Source organism: Rutidosis leptorrhynchoides, chromosome 1 (genome assembly GCF_046630445.1).
Source record: "Rutidosis leptorrhynchoides isolate AG116_Rl617_1_P2 chromosome 1, CSIRO_AGI_Rlap_v1, whole genome shotgun sequence".
NCBI lineage: Eukaryota > Viridiplantae > Streptophyta > Magnoliopsida > Asterales > Asteraceae > Rutidosis > Rutidosis leptorrhynchoides.
Genome location: NC_092333.1, coordinates 313,942,941 through 313,958,889, shown reverse-complemented (window position 1 = coordinate 313,958,889; position 15,949 = coordinate 313,942,941).

Genomic DNA, 15,949 nt, shown 5'->3' with positions numbered 1-15,949 from the left:
CCAGCTAAACCACCTCCATGTGCTTCTTTAATCAGCAACTCCCTGATTGAATCTTTTGGGATGCACAATCTGCTGCCCTTGAATAGAAAACCATCTTGCTCAACATAATCTCTTTTGGACTCAGCAGGAGAACAGTTCAAAATAGGAGCAAAGTCTGGATCAGCTTCATATAACTCCTTAACAAATGAAAATCCAAGAACTCTAGCTTCCAGAATTGACAACAAAGAATATCTTCTTGAAAGAGCATCAGCAACAACATTAGAAGTACCAGCCTTGTGTTTAGACACAAAGGAGTACATCTGCAAGAATTCAACCCATTTTGCATGCCTTGGATTTAATTTATGCTGCCCATTAATGTATTTTAATGCTTCATGATCAGAAAAGAGAACAAACTGCCTTGGCTTCAAATAATGTGACCAATGATCAATAGCTCGAATGATGGCATAAAACTCTTTATCATAAGTGCTATAATTCAGCTTTGATCCATTTAGCTTTTCACTGAAATAAGCTAATGGTCTTTTTCCTTGCACTAGCATAGCTCCAATGCCAACACCACTTGCATCACATTCAAGTTCAAATAGCATATCAAAATTAGGTAAATCAAGTATAGGTGCTGAACTTAGCTTTTCTTTCAATGATTCAAATGCTGATTGGGCAGAACTAGACCATTCAAATACCCCTTTCTTCATACAATCAGTAATTGGAGCAATAATTGTGGAGAAGTCTTTGATAAATCTTCTATAAAATGAAGCTAAACCATGAAAACTTCTGACTTCAGTGATGGTAGAAGGACTAGACCATGATTTGATTGCTTCCACCTTAGATGGATCCATTGAAATGCCTTCTTCAGAAACCACATATCCAAGAAACACTACTTTGCTGACAAAGAAATCACACTTCTCCAGCTTTGCATATAACTGATTCTGCCTTAATAGCTCAAATACATTCCTCAGATGATCTGAGTGTTCTTCTTTAGTTTTTGAGTACACTAGGATGTCATCAAAGTACACAACCACAAACTGACCAATAAGTGGCCTGAGCACTTCATTCATAAGCCTCATGAATGTGCTGGGTGCATTAGACAACCCAAAAGGCATAACCAACCACTCGAATAATCCACCTTTGATCTTGAAAGCTGTCTTCCATTCATCTCCTTCTTTCATTCGAATCTGATGATACCCACTTCTAAGATCAACTTTGGAAAATACACAAGAACCATGCAGCTCATCTAGCATATCATCTAATCTAGGTATGGGATACCTATACTTGATGGTGATGTTGTTAATAGCTCTGCTGTCTACACACATTCTCATAGAACCATCTTTCTTTGGAACCAGCAAAGCTGGTACTGAACAAGGACTCATGCTGGTTCTAACATACCCCTTGGCAACCAGCTCATTAACTTGATTTTCTAATTCTTTTGCTTCATGAGGAGAACATCGATAAGCTGCTTTATTAGGAAGAACAGATCCAGGTACAAGATCAATTTGATGTTCAATACCTCTGATTGGTGGTAAACCAGTAGGTAACTCAGTAGGAAACACATCAGCAAATTCGGATAACAATGGCTTTACCCTAGCTGGTATTTCATCATGCTGGTGCAACTCATCACTTTCAACCATCAGCAATAAATAAGCACCAGCACCACCCTTTAACTCAGTATCAACTTCAGCTTGAGTCATAAATAAAGCTTTATCATTCTTAACAGTAGGATCAGCTCTAGGTATTTCACTAGGCTTTAAAGAGGTGAGGGTGATCTTCTTTCCATTCACATACATTGAATAAGTATTTTGGTGTCCATTAAGATAGACATACTTATCAAATAACCAAGGTCTACCAAGCAGCAAATGACAAGCATCCATAGGAATAACATCACAAGTAATCTCATCCTGATAAACAGTACCAATTGAAAATGGAACAGTAACTTGGCGAGTAACCTTTACCTCGCTGCCTTGGTTAAGCCATTGAAGTTTGTATGGATGAGGATGCTTCTTTGTAACCAGCTCAAGCTTTTCCACCATGTGAGCAGATGCTGCATTTACACAGCTGCCTCCATCAACAATCAGGCTGCACACTTTACCCTTGACTGTGCATCTTGAATGAAAGATGTTTTCACGCTGACTCTTATCTTCAATAGTCTCAGCTGAGTGCATTACTCTTCAAACCACTAAAAACTCTCCAATATCAGCAGCAACAAACTCTTCACTATCAGACTCATCATATGCTGGTTCAGTTTCAAAACCCCCTTCCTAATCTTCAATCTCCTTTAGTGTAAGAGCACGCTGGTTAGGACATTGAGCTTGAAAATGCCCAAATCCATGGCACTTGAAGCATTTCCTTCTATCATCTTTAGGACCAGCTACAACCTGCTCTTTGCCTTTAGATACTTTGGGTGCTGCCTCATTATGCCTAGGCATCATAGATGATTGACCCTTCATAGGCAGCACAGCTGGCTTGGAATAAGACTTAAAATTAATTTTCTTCTTTGCTTGTTTCTCTACTTGAATAGCCAGCTTGCATGCACTCTCAAAAGTCCATAGAGGCTGCATTTCAACTTGATCAGCAATAGAAGCATTTAAGCCTCCAACGAATCTTGCTATAGTGTGTTCTTCAGCTTCTTTAACATTTGTACGAATCTTGAGCTGCTTAAACTCTCTGATGTAATCAACAACATTCATGCTGCCTTGCTTGAGTGTATTCATCTGGGTATACAGCTCTTGCTTGTAAGCTTGAGGAACAAACCTCTTTTGCATACACTCTTTTAACTTGGACCAGGTTTTGATTGTTTTCTTCCCTTCATATTGCCTTTCTTTTTTTAGATTATCATACCACATTGAAGCATACTTCTTTAATCTGATTACAGCAACTTTAAAGGCCTTTTTATCATCATAGCCTTTAACCTCCATAATTCTATCCATGGCCTGAACCCATTCAAAGTAATCTTTAGGATTAGAGGACCCTTCAAAATCAGGTGGATCTATCTTGATATCTTTCAAATCATCAGCTTTTTTCCTGTGCCTTCTTCTTCTTTGTGAAGAAGCATGAGATCCATCAGTAGATTGGCTACCATCGTCAGATTCAGTACAAGAAGACACAATAGTTGTATCTCCATTTTCAAATCTAATTCTATTTCTTCTTGGAACACCATCTTCCAACAAGTTAACCATTCTTTCCATCTGATGTTGTAGAGCTTCAATAGCTCTATCTCTTCTAAGATTATGAGCTTCTTCAAGAGTCATATTCCTTCGAACATCAGCCATTTCAAATATCAGATCTGAAATAAACCTTCAGCAACAAATAGAAACCCAGATCTAAAATAAAGCTTAACAGCTCTAAAACAGAGTATGAACTGAAACAACAATAAAAATGATAAGAAAGCTTCAATTTGAACAACCTAAGCTCTGATACCACTTTGATGCGAGATTATGACTTTAAAAACGCAATTTAGAACAAGCTTTCTTCACTTAAACAGATCTAAGACAAACCCCCAAATTTGTAACAATAACAGCCCCAAAAACAGAGTATAAAACTCTGAAATAAGAACACAAGGATAGAAGAATCTAAACCCCAAATTGATAAAGATACTACCACAATTAGAGATCTAGAAACACTCCAAATCTTCAACTACAGCTGATAAAGATTCCACCACAACTATAATATCAGATATGAAGATTTGGATTTCACCACAATGTTTGATAAAGTAACACCACAAACACTGATAAAGAAACCACTCTTAGCCACCGGAATCAAAGATTCGTAAAGACACAGAGATTTTGTAAATAGATAAGCTCTATCAAACTTTTCATTCAATCATCAACCAAGTTTTACAATTACAAGAGCTCTCTATTTATAGTAGAAGCTTAACAGCTATTTTTTAAATAAGACAAAAACATAAAAAGGAAATGGAGACAAAAAAGGACAAACAATTACAAATTAGCCAATAAGAATAAAGGACACAATCTGCAAAAAGCCTGCCATTTGTTAGTGATCCTTCCCTTGATAAAAGCATCCAATGATAAATGAGAGTCTTCCTTGGACAGCTAACATTCTTCTAGAACAGCCACACACGTGTTAAGCACATGACCTGACCGGTTTATTGAAAAGCATAAGTAAACTTTGAATTGTATCAGCAAGTTGGCCATTCAGACAGAAAATAGCATCGCGTGCTGGTTGTACTAGAGTTTCGTGTGCTGATTGAACTAAAATTCTTTAGCTGGTTGAACTAGCTGGTTCGCCTAAGCATAACTTTACTGGTTCGATTTGCTGGTTACCCGGCTGAGTGAATTAAAGCTTTACTGGCTGAACTAAACTCATTTGCTGGTCCGGCTAGCTGGTTCTTCTTCGTTGCTGGCTTGCCTTCAACTATCAAAAACTTTATTCATGAAAACATAACTACTTCAGTTTAAGGACTGAAGTAGGGTCACCCCTGAGCTTCTTGAACCAGCTCCAAAAACACTTAGATGATACGAAATAGATGGAAAAATGACCATTGCTTGGCCTGATTCGGGTGTAACATCTTTTGAGCTCGAGCTGGCTGTGTTGCTGGTTACATTGTCCAGCACACCCGCATCAATTGTGGGCACACCGGATGATGCCAAAGCGGAGCACGAGGGAAACACCTTTCAGTCTAGTGAATGGAACAGAGGCAGTGATACCGGCTGAAATATGTGTGCCAACGTAACGCATTATGGCATTTGGTGTTGAGGTTAATTCTGAGGCATTAAGGGAGAATCTCAACTTGTTGGAGGAAAGAAGGTTGATGGCCGCCATCCGGCAAGCAGATCACAAGCATAAAATGGCACAATATTATAACAAGAAGGTACAGCATGTGCAGTTTGAAGTAGGTGATTTAGTATTACGAGATAATGAGGCAAGCAGGCAAATCAAATTTGGAAAGCTAGCCCCAAAATGGGAAGGACCTTATAAGGTCACAAAAGTAAATTAGAATGGATCATACACGCTTGCTGCGCCTTCCGGCGAGCAATATGAAAGAGCTTGGAATGCAATGAATTTAAAGAAATTTTATGCGTAGCACTATATGCATGGACAGCTTGATCAACTGTCAAATGCATGAGATATAGTCATAAATGTAAATATTTCTTTAAGAGTATGAATAATAGCAATTATTCTTATGGCAATATTTTTCATAAATTTTATCCGGCCAAGGATTTTTTAGCCCAGGTGTCACATAGATGTGTGTCATCCCTACCCGCAGAAAGAAAGAAAGCCTTTCGGTGGTAGAAGTACAATCATACTCAAAATGGTTGTATCGATAGTGAGAAATGTAGAGCTCACTAAAGCATCGAAGCGATGAAACGAATCTACAAAAAATGTCATGACACAACTTATATACACAAAATGCAAAGCAAAACGGAAAATGGACCATAATGTCCAGCAAAATATTTAAAGGCAAAAATAATTCATAACTTTTCCTCATGAGTTTCATGACAGAAAGCGTATAACGAAGAATATGATTTTAATGTTTACAAGTATAATGATTGCAAAGTACAATCTCAATATCTTGTTCATTGTTAACTACAACAATCTTACTAAGTTACAGCATATATTTCTAATATATACAACCAAGTACAATATTAAACGTTATGCAAAAGCAGATGTATAAAAACATAGTATTTCATTCATCCTGCGGAGTATAATTCAATACATCATCTATTGTTACATCCGGCCGTTTACAAAGATTTTCAATATCAGAAAACTTCATATTTTCTATTAGTGCACCGGCTAAATCAGCTTCTTTTATGGCGTTTTCATTAATCTTCGATGTAATAACAACAGGCATCGGACTTGGAAATTCTGGCAGTTTTCTTTTCATAAAGTTGAAAAAATTTAGTCGTTCAGCAGACTTCGCAAGGCGGACAAACTCACAAATCCTGTGAGACAGAGCTTGACAATTAAAGATACGCTCAACAAGCGCAGGGATTCCAGTTATCATTCATCTTTCGTTCTCCTCTTTGGCTTTAAGCTTTTCTTTCAACATGTTATTTTGCTCAAGCATTTTTTCGTTCTCCTTTACTAGTTCATCAATTTTGCTCAGATGCCGCTTTTCTCTGGAAGATAGTTCTTTGACTTGCTCCTTATACTCTGCCCACTGATTGTTGCTATTATCATAAAGCCTCTTCATTGTCTCGTATTCCCTCTTTATCTCTGTGGCTATTCGTTCAGTCCTGGCTACTTTCTCCTTTTCAGCAGATAGCTCCTTATTTGTAGTGACTTCATTGTTTTGCAAGTCAGATAGGTGTTGAAGGTCATTTAAACCAGAAGCAATGTTCAGAATGATACTTTATGCCTTAACCTTCTTGGCATCTGCATCAGATAGGTTGCTAAAGAATTGGGCTAGTGAAGGACACACCATGGCATTCAAAAAAGTCATGAAATCTTCGTACGAGTGTGGTGGTCCTTTTAAAAGGGAGGAAAGCATATTTGTGTCAAGATTGGGAAGCGTAATTTGTTGTTGAGAAGAACTAGGGCCAGCTCCTTGTTGAGCGGATGACGGAGGAATTTGACCAGTTCTTCTCCTCTTGGCGGAAGGCGGAAGAGTCGCTAATGTAATGTCTTGATGTGATGCACTGGCTGTTGGAGATAAAGGGAAATTGTTACTTATAAAAGAGTTCCAATATGCTTCACAACATTTCAAGGGTGGCATAAAGTATAAGGAAGGGTTTGGATTATAAAATCCACCAGTACTGAGCATACAAGAAAATAAGTTCAGGTTTTGGTATGGTGTTTTACATAATTCAGTGTTATCATTTTCATTACCCGAGGCACAACGTTCTCTAGAGGCAACTCGATTCATACCTATGCCTTCTTCTTCTTCTTCTTCATCTTCCTCCTCCCTTACTTCATTTTTCTTGGGGGTATCATCAATAATTTTCTGAGTAGTAAAGGTAAGCTGGGAATAAACCGATGACCGCATGGCAGTAAGCGGAGTAATTTCTGCAAAAGTTTAAAAGTCACAGTGGTTAATTGGATAGATAAAGGAGGGCATCTTATTAAGCATATGTAGCAAAAGTAAATGCTTACTCTTCCTCCCAGCAAGAACACAGGCATAACCTTGTGTGATATCCCAATCTTGGCTTACGGATGTCAGCGAAAGCATGTGTTCCCCATATTTAATGTCATTGATTTGTTCATCTTTAATCTTCTTAAACAAAAGGTTTTCCTTGGTGACGAGTTTTGGAAAGGTAACAGATATGGTATGCAACTATTTGTGCCACACTCAAGTAGCTGAGTATTGGTTATCAATTGCATCTTCATTAATAAAGATAAATGAAGCATACCAGTTATCGCCGGGATGATCAAGTGCAGGTTTCAGAAATCCATGAACTTTATTGAATGTGAACCAACCATTTTCATGGCGTGCTATACGTACCAAATGGCAAAATATCCGAATAGATGGATCAATATTCCTTGCGTGACAATACATTTCAAAAATCAAGAGCTTTCGAATTGATGCTGGTTCGAATTGACCAACAGCAACACCGTAAAACTTGCAAACTTCTAAGAAGAATGGTGTAAATGGCAGACGTAAGAAAAAATTGAAGATTGAATGGCCATAAATAGCAACCTTGCCAGGGGGCGGTGAGTAGGCCCTGGCATTGATTGCAGGAATCACTGGTTCAACACCAGCTAATCTAGGAAAATGTTGCAGTAGCTCGCCTAAATATTTCTCATTTACTCTGCTAGGAATAGCTGAAACATCCTTTATGGCTGCCATTAATGTTCTAATGAAACAGGAAGTAAAGAAGGTATTGATGGAAGAAGATGAATACTGTAGAAAGAAGTTGTAAAAGTAAATAATCGGTTAGGGTTTATGGTGGTTAAAAAGCAAAAAGATATAACAGCTGTAATCAGTGGTGATTTTGGGGTTTTTGTTTTCAGCCGCACACGTGTAAGGACAAGATAAAAAGGCGAGTACATCGAAAAACCTTTTTACAGCTAGAGGCGCGTGCGGTATTATAGCTATAAAAAAAGCAATCATCATAATGTCAGTAAAATTCGCCTATCATTTAATGCATGTGATGTGATCCCCTATGCAAAAGGAAAACGAGAAGACTTGGTTGGCATGCGTTATTCCAAGTTTAACAACTTAATCAATTTTCAAATGCTTAAGTTATTAAACTGGGGGGACTTAATGGTGTATCCTATCGTATACACGCATAAAAGGCGTAATGGTTGCATAAAAGTAGCATCAGGAAGGTTGGAAACAACAGTTTTGTAGAGTTGTCCGTCCAGCGTTCTCCGTTGTACAGGCTGCTCCGTCATGCGTAAGCCCTGAAGGCCGCCTAGCGCGTAAGCCCTGGCCTGAGAATGCCACCTTCAGCGTAAATTTCAGATCACAAGTAACAGAACGTATCATCATCTGACACGTGTCCCCAAGCAATCTGGTGGATCTAATGAAATGTCCCGTTCTTATTGATTAAAAACGTTCCATATTAATTGATTTCGTTGCGAGGTTTTGACCTCTATATGAGACGTTTTTCAAAGACTGCATTCATTTTTAAAACAAACCATAACCTTTATTTCATAAATAAAGGTTTAAAAAGCTTTACGTAGATTATCAAATAATGATAATCTAAAATATCCTGTTTACACACGACCATTACATAATGGTTTACAATACAAATATGTTACATCGAAATCAGTTTCTTGAATGCAGTTTTTACACAATATCATACAAACATGGACTCCAAATCTTGTCCTTATTTTAGTATGCAACAGCGGAAGCTCTTAATATTCACCTGAGAATAAACATGCTTTAAACGTCAACAAAAATGTTGATGAGTTATAGGTTTAACCTATATATATCAAATCGTAACAATAGACCACAAGATTTCATATTTCAATACACATCCCATACATAGAGATAAAAATCATTCATATGGTGAACACCTGGTAACCGACAATAACAAGATGCATATATAAGAATATCCCCATCATTCCGGGACACCCTTCGGATATGATATAAATTTCGAAGTACTAAAGCATCCGGTACTTTGGATGGGGTTTGTTAGGCCCAATAGATCTATCTTTAGGATTCACGTCAATTAGGGTGTCTGTTCCCTAATTCTTAGATTACCAGACTTAATAAAAAGGGGCATATTCGATTTCAATAATTCAACCATAGAATGTAGTTTCACGTACTTGTGTCTATTTTGTAAATCATTTATAAAACCTGCATATATTCTCATCCCAAAAATATTAGATTTTAAAAGTGGGACTATAACTCACTTTCACAGATTTTTACTTCGTCGGGAAGTAAGACTTGGCCACTGGTTGATTCACGAACCTATAACAATATATACATATATATCAAAGTATGTTCAAAATATATTTACAACACTTTTAATATATTTTGATGTTTTAAGTTTATTAAGTCAGCTGTCCTCGTTAGTAACCTACAACTAGTTGTCCACAGTTAGATGTACAAAAATAATTCGATAAATATTATCTTGAATCAATCCACGACCCAGTGTATACGTATCTCAGTATTGATCACAACTCAAACTATATATATTTTGGAATCAACCTCAACCCTGTATAGCTAACTCCAACATTCACATATAGAGTGTCTATGGTTGTTCCGAAATATATATAGATGTGTCGACATGATAGGTCGAAACATTGTATACGTGTCTATGGTATCTCAAGATTACATAATATACAATACAAGTTGATTAAGTTATGGATGGAATAGATTTGTTACCAATTTTCACGTAGCTAAAATGAGAAAAATTATCCAATCTTGTTTTACCCATAACTTCTTCATTTTAAATCCGTTTTGAGTGAATCAAATTGCTATGGTTTCATATTGAACTCTATTTTATGAATCTAAATAGAAAAAGTATAGGTTTATAGTCGGAAAAATAAGTTACAAGTCGTTTTTATAAAGGTAGTCATTTCAGTCGAAAGAACGACGTCTAGATGACCATTTTAGAAAACATACTTCCACTTTGAGTTTAACCATAATTTTTGGATATAGTTTCATGTTCATAATAAAAATCATTTTCTCAGAATAACAACTTTTAAATCAAAGTTTATCATAGTTTTTAATTAACTAACCCAAAACAGCCCGCGGTGTTACTACGACGGCGTAAATCCGGTTTTACGGTGTTTTTCGTGTTTCCAGGTTTTAAATCATTAAGTTAGCATATCATATAGATATAGAACATGTGTTTAGTTGATTTTAAAAGTCAAGTTAGAAGGATTAACTTTTGTTTGCGAACAAGTTTAGAATTAACTAAACTATGTTCTAGTGATTACAAGTTTAAACCTTCGAATAAGATAGCTTTATATGTATGAATCGAATGATGTTATGAACATCATTACTACCTTAATTTCCTTGTATAAACCTACTGGAAAAGAGAAAAATGGATCTAGCTTCAATGGATCCTTGGATGGCTCGAAGTTCTTGAAGCAGAATCATGACACGAAAACAAGTTCAAGTAAGATCATCACTTGAAATAAGATTGTTATAGTTATAGAAATTGAACCAAAGTTTGAATATGATTATTACCTTGTATTAGAATGATAACCTACTGTAAGAAACAAAGATTTCTTGAGGTTGGATGATCACCTTACAAGATTGGAAGTGAGCTAGCAAACTTGAAAGTATTCTTGATTTTATGAAACTAGAACTTTTGGAATTTATGAAGAACACTTAGAACTTGAAGATAGAACTTGAGAGAGATCAATTAGATGAAGAAAATTGAAGAATGAAAGTGTTTGTAGGTGTTTTTGGTCGTTGGTGTATGGATTAGATATAAAGGATATGTAATTTTGTTTTCATGTAAATAAGTCATGAATGATTACTCATATTTTTGTAATTTTATGAGATATTTCATGCTAGTTGCCAAATGATGGTTCCCACATGTGTTAGGTGACTCACATGGGCTGCTAAGAGCTGATCATTGGAGTGTATATACCAATAGTACATACATCTAAAAGCTGTGTATTGTACGAGTACGAATACGGGTGCATACGAGTAGAATTGTTGATGAAACTGAACGAGGATGTAATTGTAAGCATTTTTGTTAAGTAGAAGTATTTTGATAAGTGTCTTGAAGTCTTTCAAAAGTGTATGAATACATATTAAAACACTACATGTATATACATTTTAACTGAGTCGTTAAGTCATCGTTAGTCGTTACAGGTAAATGTTGTTTTGAAACCTTTAGGTTAACGATCTTGTTGAATGTTGTTAACCCATTGTTTATTATAACAAATGAGATGTTAAATTATTATATTATCATGATATTATGATATATAATATATCTTAGTATGATGTATATACAGTTAAATGTCGTTACAACGATAATCGTTACATATATGTCTCGTTTCGAAATCATTAAGTTAGTAGTCTTATTTTTACATATGTATTTCATTGTTAATACACTTAATAATATATTTACTTATCATTTAACATAATTAACCAAGTGTATCAATATCTTAATATGATTCATATGTACCTAGTAAGACGTTGTTATAACGATAATCGTTATATATATCGTTTTCGAGTTTCTTAAATTAATAGTCTCATTTTTATGTATATAACTCATTGTTAAAATACCTAATGAGATACATACATATAATAAAAACATGTTAACTATATATATAACCATATATATGTCATCGTATAGTTTTTAAAAGTTTTAACGTTCGTGAATCACCGATCAACTTGGGTGGTCAATTGTCTATATGAAACATATTTCAATTAATCAAGTCTTAACAAGTTTGATTGCTTAACATGTTGGAAACATTTAATCATGTAAATATCAATCTCAATTAATATATATAAACATGGAAAAGTTCGGGTCACTACAGTACCTACCCGTTAAATAAATTTCGTCCTGAAATTTTAAGCTGTTGAAGGTGTTGACGAATCTTCTGAAAATAGATGCGGGTATTTCTTCTTCATCTGATCTTCACGCTCCCAGGTGAACTCGGGTCCTCTACGAGCATTCCATCGAACCTTAACAATTGGTATCTTGTTTTGCTTAAGTCTTTTAACCTCACGATCCATTATTTTGACGGGTTCTTCGATGAATTGAAGTTTTTCGTTGATTTGGATTTCATCTAACGGAATAGTGAGATCTTCTTTAGCAAAACATTTCTTTAAATTCGAGACGTGGAAAGTGTTATGTACAGCCGCGAGTTGTTGAGGTAACTCTAGTCGGTAAGCTACTGGTCCGACACGATCAATAATCTTGAATGGTCCAATATACCTTGGATTTAATTTCCCTCGTTTACCAAATCGAACAACGCCTTTCCAAGGTGCAACTTTAAGCATGACCATCTCTCCAATTTCAAATTCTATATCTTTTCTTTTAATGTCAGCGTAGCTCTTTTGTCGACTTTGGGCGGTTTTCAACCGTTGTTGAATTTGGATGATCTTCTCGGTAGTTTCTTGTATAATCTCCGGACCCGTAATCTGTCTATCCCCCACTTCACTCCAATAAATCGAAGACCTGCACTTTCTACCATAAAGTGCTTCAAACGGCGCCATCTCAATGCTTGAATGGTAGCTGTTGTTGTAGGAAAATTCTGCTAACGGTAGATGTCGATCCCAACTGTTTCCGAAATCAATAACAAATGCTCATAGCATGTCTTCAAGCGTTTGTATCGTCCTTTCGCTCTGCCCATCAGTTTGTGGATGATAGGCAGTACTCATGTCTAGACGAGTTCCTAATGCTTGCTGTAATGTTGCCAGAATCTTGAAATAAATCTGCCATCCCTATCAGAGATAATAGAGATTGGTATTCCATGTCTGGAGATGACTTCCTTCAAATACAGTCGTGCTAACTTCTCCATCTTGTCATCTTCTCTTATTGGTAGGAAGTGTGCTGATTTGGTGAGACGATCAACTATTACCCAAATAGTATCAAAACCACTTGCAGTCCTTGGCAATTTAGTGATGAAATCCATGGTAATGTTTTCCCATTTCCATTCCGGGATTTCGGGTTGTTGAAGTAGACCTGATGGTTTCTGATGCTCAGCTTTGACCTTAGAACACGTCAAACATTCTCCTACGTATTTAGCAACATCGGCTTTCATACCCGGCCACCAAAAATGTTTCTTGAGATCCTTGTACATCTTCCCCGTTCCAGGATGTATTGAGTATCTGGTTTTATGAGCTTTCTAAGTACCATTTCTCTCATATCTCCAAATTTTGGTACCCAAATCCTTTCAGCCCTATACCGGGTTCCGTCTTCCCGAATATTAAGATGCTTCTCCGATCCTTTGGGTATTTCATCCTTTAAATTTCCCTCTTTTAAAACTCCTTGTTGCGCCTCCTTTATTTGAGTAGTAATGTTATTATGAATCATTATATTCATAGATTTTACTCGAATGGGTTCTCCGTCCTTCCTGCTCAAGGCATCGGCTACCACATTTGCCTTCCCCGGGTGGTAACGAATCTCAAAGTCGTAATCATTCAATAATTCAATCCACCTACGCTGCCTCATATTCAGTTGTTTCTGATTAAATATGTGTTGAAGACTTTTGTGGTCGGTATATATAATACTTTTGACCCCATATAAGTAGTGCCTCCAAGTCTTTAATGCAAAAACAACCGCGCCTAATTCCAAATCATGCGTCGTATAATTTTGTTCGTGAATCTTCAATTGTCTAGACGCATAAGCAATCACCTTCGTTCGTTGCATTAATACACAACCGAGACCTTGCTTTGATGCATCACAATAAATCACAAAATCATCATTCCCTTCAGGCAATGACAATATAGGTGCCGTAGTTAGCTTTTTCTTCAATAACTGAAACGCATTCTCTTGTTCATCATTCCATTCAAATTTCTTCCCTTTATGCGTTAATACAGTCAAGGGTTTTGCTATTCTGGAAAAGTCTTGGATGAACCTTCTGTAGTAACCAGCTAGTCCTAAAAACTGGCGTATGTGTTTCGGAGTTTTCGGGTTTTCCCACTTTTCAATAGTTTCTATCTTTGCCGGATCCACCTTAATACCTTCTTTGTTCACTATGTAACCGAGGAATTGAACTTCTTCCAACCAAAATGCACACTTTGAAAACTTAGCGTACAATTCTTCCTTCCTCAATACTTCTAACACCTTTCTCAAATGTTCACCATGTTCTTGGTCATTCTTTGAGTAAATAAGTATGTCATCAATAAAAACAATGACAAACTTGTCAAGGTATGGTCCACACACTCGGTTCATAAGGTCCATGAACACAGCTGGTGCATTAGTTAAACCAAACGGCATGACCATAAACTCGTAATGACCGTAACGTGTTCTGAAAGCAGTCTTTGGAATATCATCTTCTTTCACCCGCATTTGATGATACCCGGAACGTAAGTCAATCTTTGAATAAACAGACGAGCCTTGTAGTTGATCAAATAAGTCGTCGATTCTCGGTAGTGGGTAGCGGTTCTTGATGGTAAGTTTATTCAACTCTCGGTAGTCGATACATAACCTGAATGTACCATCTTTCTTCTTGACAAACAAAACAGGAGCTCCCCACGGTGATGTGCTTGGTCGAATGAAACCACGCTCTAAAAGTTCTTGTAATTGGCTTTGCAGTTCTTTCATCTCGCTGGGTGCGTGTCTGTAAGGAGCACGAGCTATTGGTGCAGCTCCTGGTACAAGATCTATTTGAAATTCAACGGATCGATGTGGGGGTAATCCCGGTAATTCTTTCGGAAATACATCGGGAAATTCTTTTGCAATGGGAACATCATTGATGCTCTTTTCTTCAGTTTGTACTTTCTCGACGTGTGCTAGAACAGCATAGCAACCTTTTCTTATTAGTTTTTGTGCCTTCAAATTACTAATAAGATGTAGCTTCGTGTTGCCCTTTTCTCCGTACAGCATTAAGGGTTTTCCTTTTTCTCGTATAATGCGAATTGCATTTTTGTAACAAACGATCTCCGCTTTCACTTCTTTCAACCAGTCCATACCGATTATCACATCAAAACTCCCTAACTCTACTGGTATCAAATCAATCTTAAATGTTTCGCTAACCAGTTTAATTTCTCGATTCCGACATATATTATCTGCTGAAATTAATTTACCATTTGCTAATTCGAGTAAAAATTTACTATCCAAAGGCGTCAATGGACAACTTAATTTAGCACAAAAATCTCTACTCATATAGCTTCTATCCGCACCCGAATCAAATAAAACGTAAGCAGATTTATTGTCAATAAGAAACGTACCCGTAACAAGCTCCGGGTCTTCCTGTGCGTCTACCGCATTAATATTGAAAACTCTTCCACGGCCTTGTCCATTCGTGTTCTCCTGGTTCGGGCAATTTCTAATAATGTGGCCTGGTTTTCCACATTTATAACAAACTACATTGGCATAACTTGCTCCGACACTACTTGCTCCGCCATTACTCGTTCCGACACCATTTGTTCCTTTCGTTCTATTAACCCCTGGTCCGTAGACCTCACACTTCGCCGCGCTATGACCATTTCTTTTACACTTGTTGCAAAATTTGGTGCAGAACCCCGAGTGATTCTTTTCACACCTTTGGCATAGCTGCTTCTGATTGTTGTTGTTGTTGCGGTTATTATTGTTGTTGGGATGATTGTTGTAGTTGTTGTTGTTGTTGTTGTTGTTGTTGGGCCGTTTGTTGTAGTTGCGATTGATGTTGCGATTGTTGGGATAATTGTTGCGATTATTGTTGTAATTGCTGTTGTTGTTGTATTGGTGATTCTTATCACCGTTTTCCTCCCACTTTCTTTTGACTTGCTTCACATTGGCCTCTTCAGCAGTCTGTTCTTTAATTCTTTCTTCAATCTGGTTCACTAGTTTGTGAGCCATTCTACATGCCTGTTGTATGGAGGCGGGCTCGTGTGAACTTATATCTTCTTGGATTCTTTCCGGTAATCCTTTCACAAACGCGCCGATCTTCTCTTCCTCATCTTCGAATGCTCCCGGCCACAATAGGCACAATTCTG